Here is a 9,155-nt window from a genome sequence, read left to right as displayed (position 1 = left end):
AAAGAAGAGGGAGATGTGGGCCCCCAAAATTCCATTAGGACCGAGTAAGTGGCTCCAGTGTCCAAGAGGAAAGAGATGGGTGGCCTACAGACCATGATATCTACTCTAAGCTCTCTGTTTGTGATGGCAGTGGTTGGGTCAGAGGAGCCTGGGTCTCATCAGTCGGCCATAGCCAAGTCTAGGAGATTGGTTGGAGGTTATCTGGGAATGATGCCCCCCTGTTTTGTGTAACATGGGGGCAATCAACAGCCCAATGTCCCTCTTGATGGCACCTAGGGCATGCCCCCCTTGGCTTTCGAGGATTAGGGAAGGCTTTGGCCCAATGGCCTTGCCGACTGCACCTGTAACAGGTGCTCGGTGGTCTCTGGGTAGAGGACCATGAGCTTAAGGTGGCAGCTGGGGCTGGTCGGACAGCCTTTGCCAGCTTATTATCTGCTTGTGAACCCTCTCATCTCTCCCATGGTACACTTTGAAGTCCAGGGCCAGAACTTATGTCTGTGGAGTCAGGGGTCCTTTCTCCAATTTTTTAAGTTTAGCTTTATGTCAGGGTAGCTCTGGGAAAAGAAGTCAGTCATTAAGAGCTGTTTACCCTCTGGGTTCTCAGGGTCCATATTGGTATAGTGCAATAAAGCACATTTTTTTGAAAATTGACCGGCTTTAAAGCTGCTTTTCTCAGATCTGCCGAAAGACATGTAACAAACCTGTCCCTGGCTAGAGTACCAGTGGAGAATTATAATTCCATTGAGGATCCAGGTCAGGCATTGTCTCCGCTCAGATTGGATGTGCTCTATCTGTTTGGTGAATCTTGTCTGCATGCTCTCTCACTTGTTCCCAAACTGGCTCACGTTCCTCAAGAAGCAAATTGTTAGTAAGTATCATGTGTATATCATGAAGTCAGTCTGTATGACTGAGTGATATACTGGAATTCTTTGATAAAGGAAGAGGGATTAGAAGTATAAGATCTCAATCTCTTTTCTATCTAAGAGAGTGGCTAAGTTCAAAAACTCAGGTGACAGCAGATGTTGGTGAGGATATGGAGAAATAGGAACACTCCTCCATTGCTGGTGGTACTGCAAGCTGTTACAACCACTCTGGAAATCACTTTGGTGGTTCCTTAGAAAATTGGACATGGTTCTCCTGGAAGATCTAGCAATACCACTCCTGGTTATATAACCAGAAATTGATCTACCATGTAATAAAAACACATGGTACACTATGTTCATAGCAGCCTTATTTATAATAGCCAGAAACTGGAAAGAACCAAATGTCCCTCAACAAAAGAATGAATACAGAAAATGTGGTACATCTACACAATAGAATGCTACTCATCTATTAAAAACAATGAATTTATGAAATTCTTAGACAAATGGATGGATCTGGAGGATATCATCCTGAGTGAGGTAACCCAATTCCCAAAAGAACACACATGATACGCACTCACTGATAAGCGGATATTATCCAAGAAGCTCAGAATCCTCTTTAGAAGGGGGAACAAAATACCCATGGAAGGAATTACATAGATAAATTCGGAGCTGAGCCTGAAGCAATGACCATCCAGAGACTGCCCCACATGGGGATCCATTTCATAAACAACCACCAAACCCAGACACTAGGCAGATCCCAACAAGAGCCCGCTGACAGGAGCTTATATAGCTGTCTCCTGGGAGGCTTTGTCAGTGCCTGGCAAATACGGAAGTGGATGTTCACAGTAATCCTTTGGACAAAGTACAAGGTCCCCAATGATGGTGCTAGAAAAAGTACCCAGGGACCTGAAGGGGTCTGAAGCCTTATAGGAGGAACATCAATATGTACTAACCAGTACCCCCAGAGCTCCTTGGAACTATACCACCAATCAAAGACAGGAAAAGTTGGAACTTGTGACTCTAGCTCTGTATGTAACAGAGGATGGCCTAGTATGTCATCAATATGAGGAGACGCCCTTGGTCCTGTGAAGGCTCTGTGCCCCAGTATAGGGGAATGCCAGGAGCATGAATAGGAGTGGTTGGGTTGGGGAGCAGGGGGAGGAGGGAGGTGAGAGAGGATTTTTGGAGCGGAAAATAAGAAATGGGATAACATTTAAAATGTATATAAAATATCTAATAATAAAAAAGGAAATCATAGGTGCCAGGTTTCTTCATGAACGGGAGAGGCATATTCCTGGGTGCCTGCCAGGGCATCAGAATGCCTATGTCTTCAAGCTAGGCAATATGCACTTTAGTTTTTCCTTTCATTTACAGGGCCATTGGGTATTGTTTACTCTAAATGGAGGAAGCTGAACTGATTAGTTGAGCAGTTATATGAGCTTGATGCTTGTCCAGTCTTTTCCTAGGGGATTGGTTTCTGTCCACTGCACTGGAACTTTTATTGCAAGTCTGAGAGATAATCTGACTGTATCTTTTGATTAAGGGTAGAAATTTCAGCAGAAAATTGTCTATTGCCAGAGGGAAAAATACCAAACTTTTTTTTGGTTGTCTGAAAACATAACTGAGTCTCATCAAAAAAGGTGATATTAAAGATATTAAACACCTTTTGAGCTACCTCTGGCAACTGGATCCTACTTAAGCCTTTAAAACATTCTAACTTGAATAACTTCTTTCTAAAGTCTGGGGCTGACTGGGCAGCAAAGAACATCTTTTTAGCAGCTGTCTCTAATCCTTCTTTAAGAGACCTAATGTCAAAACGCATTCTTGGTCACTATTGGACAGAATGGAAACCTCTCATTTAGGCTGCTTTGTCTGACAGTGATTCCTCTCTCCTAGGCCAGTAGTGGGTTTTTCTACCTTTTTCAGAGAATGGCCAGTTTAATTTTCCAACTATATGGAAATATAATCATCGGTTAAGAAAGTGACATAGATCATGAAAAAGAAAGGGTTAGAACTTCCCATTTTCTTACTGGCTCATCCAAGGAGAACTTTTCTCTTTCTCCAGGGCTTCACAGAGCATGCAGGGAGAGGACAGATGGAATGAGAGGCTTGGAGAACTATTTTCCTCTCCCTGTGTGCATTCTGCTTATACGGCAGGGAACCCTGGATGAGTAGGCCAGCTCCTTCCCACCTTCACACAGGGATCATCTCCGACCAAGAACAGGAGCCAAAGAACAAAAGAAACAAGCCCTCTTGTTTCCAGAGAGGGGCAGGTTAAGGCTTATTTTCATTTTTTATGGTGGGAGTTTTCTCTGAGCAACCATGAGAGATAAAATTATTTGGGTCCCCAACAGGAGGGGACACAGGCTTTAAGGTAGGGGGTTCTCACACCAGAGAAAGTTACTATTCAGTACAGAGAAACACATCTTACAGAAACATATAGAAAGACACACAAACAGACATACACAGAGACATATATTAATGACAACTAGCGGTGGCCATCACATGTTCATATACTGAAACAGATATGGAATCAAGGATGTCTCATTTGGTTTCAGGACACTGGATCATTGTTGTTATGGTACCTCTTCTATATGTCCAAATAGAAGACATTTTAACCAGACTTACCTCTTGAGGTGACAGACCAGGTGACTTCCTAAACTGCTTACCCCTAGAAGTCCCCTGACAAACACTTGTTCTTGGTCCAAGAGGCTCTGACACCCTAGGTGTCTTGAGGTCTGGTTTCTGAGATCATGGTGGCGCTCTCAGAAATGTTGTGTGCTCACTGGAGCAGAGTGTTCAGACATGAATTTAAGCCAATAGAAAATTTTAGCCCGCAGATGACAAGACTGGGTGTACAGGATCCTTGTGCAAAACCAAGTCTTTCTTGGGGTGAGTCTTTAAGCACAAAAACCATGTTCCAAGTTGACATACTTCAGTTAACAAGAACAATAGCCAAAAGCAGAACAACAGAATCCAAAAAGGCAAGGTAGGTAGATGTAAAGAGTTTTGCAGAACTACAGACTTTGATGAATTAGGTCTTTGTTTTCTTTTTGGAAGGTAGCACTGTCTATATGCTGAGTTTTATGGCCTGAATGTTCCTCCCAACATGGAGTTAATTGTGCTAAGATCTGGGGGCCTACTATGGTCTGGGGCCCCAGTAACATACACAGGCAAAGAGTCATACACATAAAATTATAGTATAAGTCTAAGTAAAAATGGCCAGGCATGGTGGTACATTCTTTAATTTGGCACTCTGGAGGCTGAAGAATGTGGGTTTCTGTAAACTTGAGATACTTGGTCTACATATACGATTCAGCCCAGCCAAGGCTACCCAGTGAGACTTGTCTTCCAAAATACCCCCCACCCCCCAAAAAAACCCCATACACACAGAATGAGAGCAGACCAGATTGTTTTGGGGTCCTAGAGAATTAGAAATTAGAACTGCCCATTGGCAGTGAGGGCCATATGATCGAGTGGTTTTTTGTCTTGTCTGTGGTTTATGCTATTGCCATGTCTGTACTGACTAAGAAACTGATGTCCTCTGGATCTGTCTTCACAGAGGTTGCTTCCCTTCTGTACATCTGGGATATCTGCTGGCAGCAGTTACTTTTACATTTCCTGGGATGTGCAGATTTCCTTACCCTCTGGAGAGTCCCCTAATCTTACTGCTATTCCATGTGGGGGCATCTTCTTCTTTATCAGCAGTGTGGGAAACAACCACAACAGTAAAATAGATTTAATACTAAAATGAATACAGTACTGGATACATATAGCACTGGGTAGATACATCAGTGAGTAGCTACAACGCTGGGTACATACAGCACTGAACAGATAAAACGCTGAATAGATACAGTACTGAGAAGACATAGCACCGATTAGAAACATCACTGAGTAGATACAGTACTGAGTAGGTACACAACTGAAGTGGAAACAGTACTGAGTAGATACAGCACTGAAGTTAACACAGTACTGAGTAGATAGAGTACTTGTAAGGAACCTCAACGTAGGTGCCCCATAGGGAAAAAGGGCAGAAAATAAGGCACAAAGACAGGAGATAGAGGAAGGAGGAGAAAAGTGGTAAGGGAGATGGGTAAGGGATATTTGCCCTGGGGGACAAAGGATTGTCTCCGAATAGAGAGGAGACATCCATATTAGGATGAGTTGTTTAATTTTAGTTGCTCATGTTAATTAGGTGAGCCAAAGTGGATATTTAATTGTTGGAGTTCAGTTCTTTGATATCTGCACCTTGGCAGTCAGCCTAAGGAGGAGGAAGTGGCCAAATAAGAGAAAAGACCTAGGAGACTTCCTTTAAGAGTGCAATCTAAAGGCTTTAAGCAAGAGAGAGGGAATGAGGGAGAAGAGAAAGCCCTGCCCATGTGGACTAGTGTTCCTTCAGTGCAGAAGTGAACACAGTATTGAGTTGAACCAGTATTGAACTGGCCAAAGTACTGAGCAAATAAAGTACTGGTGTGGAAACAGAACTGAGTAGATAAAGTACTGAATAGGTACAAGTACTGAAGTGGACACTGTATTGAGTAGATACAGGACTGAGTGAATACAGTACTGAGTTGGTACAATACTGAAGTGGACACAGTACTGAGAAGATATAGGACTGAGTAAATATAGTGCTAAAGTGGACACAGTCCTGTCTGGATAAAATGCCGTGTAAACAAAGTACTGAGGTGAGCAAAGGCAGAAGACTGGACTCTACTTTTAAACCATCCCAAACCTTAACCCTTTTGCTGGAGTATGCAGCTATTGGCATCATGCACACCTCAGATAGATAGTTCCAGAATTGATCCTTGTGCTGGCTTTGGCCCCAGAGATAAGTCTAGGTTTGTCCTCAGGTGATGAGATCTGCGATGGCCCCTCTGTGGTATCATCTCTGCCATGTTTAAGCCTAGATTTTGTTACAGAAGGGTTGGCTTGTCAATGTCTGGCTCTCCTGTTTTCCATAATGGAGACCCCATCCCGTGCATGCTCCCTGATTCAGACCCTGGGGTTGCTCACTTTTTGACAAGACTCTTCACTCAAGATGCCACCTAGTCATGGCCTCATAGTCAGAGTGGCAATGTGGAGCTTCCCTCCACCACTGACCTGAAAACTGGAGGTATCACTGTCCCACCAAAACCCCAAACTGGATTTGAGGACTGGAGGCCTCTTCTGAGGGCAGGACTCCTGACCCTCATCTAGCTTCTCTTTTGGAAGTGGTTTTTGTTTCCATCACCTCCGCAAGTGGGCTACACTACATTGCCAAGGCTGCTTAGCTCACTTTTCCCTTAGTACACCTTTCCCCGTCCCCCACCTCAACCCCTTGGTTTCTTCCTGTACAACTTCATGAGATTCTACAACCCTCTGTGTTCTTGGAGAAAAGTCTGGTTTTTGTTTTGTTTTCTTTTTGTTTGTTTTTATTTTTTTTAATTTGTACTCTCTAATTTGCTGACTCACAGAGGAAGCCTGCAACCTGACATCTCACATGGACTTCTTAACCTCTTTAATTTTTCACAGTGTGGGACCCCAGCCCATGAAACGTTATACTGCGAAGACTGTTGCTATGTCTTTTTAGTGTCTTTACAATTTTATTACTTCATAACCAATATTAAACCTCAAATTATATCTTATTTTTATTATTTGAATCATAGAACTGCTTTCTTTACATTTTTTACAACTTATTAATAAAGAGATTCTATAGGGTGCCCAAATCTTAAAAAACAAACAAACAAACAAAAAACCAAACTCACAAAACCTCATTGATTGCTAGGAAAATAACGAGGTACATGGCTTCCTTAATTTATAAGATAAAATTCAAAAACTCAATTCACTTGGGGAAATATATAGTAATATCAAAATGGATATGGATCATGGAGATCTCTCAGACATTGAGCCACGAACCAGTCAGTGTTTACATGCTGATATGAGGCCCTAGACACATATACAGCAGAGGACTGCCTTGTCTTCCCTCAGCGAGAGTAGATGCACACAACCCTTGAGAGACTTGAGGTCCCACGGGTTGGGAAGTTCTGGTGGGGTGGATGTGGGGTCATTGTGTCACCTTCTTGGTAATGTGGAGGGAGGAGGAGGTATTGGATGAGGAACAAACAGTCAGAGGGTGGACCAGTAGGGGGATAATTACTGGACTGTATGACCTTGCCACACAGCAAAAGGAGAGGAGGCTCTTTGTCCTGGGGAGGTTTGATGCTCCAGAGTATGGGCATGCTGGAGCAGTAGGGTGAGAGAGTGTGGGTGGGTGGGGGAGCGCTCTCATACAGGCAAAAGGGAGGGGGAGGGCAGATGTGAGAAGTGGGGTTGGCAGAGGCGTAACCAGGAAGTGGGATGCCATTTGGGATGTAAACAAATGGAATGATTAAAAATAATGAAAGAAAAAAGGAAAAAATAAATAATAAACCAACCCTGGATACTCGTTAATATAATGAAGAAAGAAATTCCATCTTTTAAGGTGAAATTTTCTTCTATTTACAATGTATCTTTCATACTTCCATAACATCTGTAACTTATCTACATATCTTTTAAGCAATCTCTGGTAATTTAATAATTCTACTACACAGGGACATTGGTTTTATGTAACTAATAGTCTAGATGTCAACTTAAATTCATACAACAGAACCTATGTAACAGAGACCTCTGTACTTTTTCATGCAATTTTATATGTTGCATGATATTTAAACTTAAAGACATTGTTTCAAATGCACAGGTTCTATAAATCCCTTATTTAGCATTCAATCATCTTGGAAAATCACTTTATGAAAAATATACAAATCCATTTTTGCAAATAAGAAGTAATTATTTCATTTATCTTTATTTGCTGGTATATTTTTAAGCAGCATGTAACACAATGGCCTCCAGGCTTGTCTTGGTACTCTGAAACCTCCTAAGCTGGACTTCCACTGGCCACATTTCTCTTTGAATTCTTGGTTTTCCAAACTTTAACCAAAATGACCCATCAAACTCTATGCAGCATTCTAGGGATTCTATTGTCCACATCTCCACTGTTTTCCACTTTTCTCACTCATTTCCAAAGACCTTACAATCCAATGTCACATAGACCATAAGCATTTATCATATTTTCTTTGGGTTCTTGCCAGATGGAGAGACACAATGAACACCCAGTGACTTGCCTTGGGCTTCCTGCACAAACTCCTTGCAAGAGCCAAGTGAGGAACAAACCCATAAAAATATGTTTGATTAACCTGTAGGGAAAGGACTTTCTGGAAGCTGTGACTAGCCTTCCGTAACAACCTTCTTCCCTCTCAATTACTAACAATCCTGGAATCTGAAAAGAAACCAAACCAGACCAGAAAGAACATCACCGTTTGTCTTCCATGTTCAGGTCATTGATTTTTCTGACATAGGTTTTAGGTGTGTTGACAGCATTCACAACACAGAGGATTCTTCATCTGGCTTCTGCTGTTGTAGCTGGCCAGAGACCTCTGAGCATCATCTCTGCCCTGTGGATTTCACATTTTGCCTCAGACAGAGGTTGCAGAGACTGAGTGGATGCTAGGGAGTAGCACAGGGACCACTCTTTCTTCCTCACAGAGTATCCCACCTACCCCTAAAAGAGCCACAGAGCAACAACAGTCTCCCAGTTATTGGGCTGTGTAGATTGAGACTGGAGACTAGAGAGAAGACAGTGCATTGTGCAGTCTCAAAAAAGGGTCTATAAGATATGGCTTCTCACTCCTCCTTTCCTGTCCTGTGTCTCCTGTGCTGTCAGGGGGAAGCCTGCACTGGAACTACATATTGTGGGGCAGTGAGAGGCAGCCTTACTCTGATATACAGTGCCCCTCTTTGACTGAGGAGCATAGCTGGAAGTGCTTGTACCAGCTGAAATCAGAGGTCATGCTCATGAAGACCTAGGTCACAGCAGCCTGTTTTGATGGCTTCCTTCCTTCCTTCCTTTTTAAAAAAATATATATCTTTTTTAAAAAAATTATTATTATTATTTTCTTTATTTACATTTCAAATGCTATCCCGAAAGTTCCCTATACCCCCACCCCCACCCCTGCTCCCCTCCCCACCCACTCCCACTACTTGGCCCAGGGCTTCCCTTGTGCTGGGTCATATAAAGTTTGCAAGACCAAGGGGCCTCTCTTCCCAGTGATGGCCATTTAGGCCATCTCCTGCTACATATGCAGCTAGAGACACAGGCTCAGGGGGTACTGGTTAGTTCATATTGTTGTTCCACTTGCAGGGTTGCAGACCNCTTCAGCTCCTTGGGTACTTTCTCTAGCTCCTCCATTGGGGACCCTGTGTTCCATCCAATAGCTG

This window comes from Mus pahari, unplaced genomic scaffold (genome assembly GCF_900095145.1).
Source record: "Mus pahari unplaced genomic scaffold, PAHARI_EIJ_v1.1 scaffold_7401_1, whole genome shotgun sequence".
Taxonomy (NCBI): domain Eukaryota; kingdom Metazoa; phylum Chordata; class Mammalia; order Rodentia; family Muridae; genus Mus; species Mus pahari.
Note: the sequence above shows the minus strand (reverse complement) of the source record.